Raw genomic sequence first — 567 nt, forward strand, 5'->3', positions numbered from 1 at the left:
AGGACGGAGCGCAAGGCTTTACAACAGAAAACGTGAGATGCCTAATTTTGGCCGCCTTCTCTGAACGGGGTATTGAGTGTATGTTGTTCTCTTCTGATTTGACAACATTAGAATACTTAAGTGTGTGCATACACTCTCAATCATTTGACTGAGTTATCAAGTGTGTTGGGTGCGGCAAGTGAGTGTGTTGGGTGCGGCAGGGGAGGGTGTTGGGTGCGGCAAGTGATGGTGTTGAGTGCGGACCTTCAACGGGGTCGCACCACCAAGGCAATACTTGGACGGCGCTGATCATGGTAGTCAGTGCTTGTTGGGTACTGGGGGGGGGGGCGGTAGTTTGTGTAGCAGGTGTTTGGCCAGTGCAGGTGTTAGGGATATGTGTAAAGAAGACGGTGTTTGTGGTGAGTGTTTTGGGCCTTGTATTAGGGCAATAACTGTGATAATATAGCCATATTACTGGCCAGAGTCCCCCTGATTGCAGTACCCAGCTGTACCCAGCTCCACCCAGCTCCACCCAGCTGTACCCAGCTCCACCCAGCTGCCCCCAGCTGTACGCAGCTGCATCCAGCT

Source organism: Procambarus clarkii, chromosome 62 (assembly GCF_040958095.1).
Source record: "Procambarus clarkii isolate CNS0578487 chromosome 62, FALCON_Pclarkii_2.0, whole genome shotgun sequence".
NCBI classification, from domain to species: domain Eukaryota; kingdom Metazoa; phylum Arthropoda; class Malacostraca; order Decapoda; family Cambaridae; genus Procambarus; species Procambarus clarkii.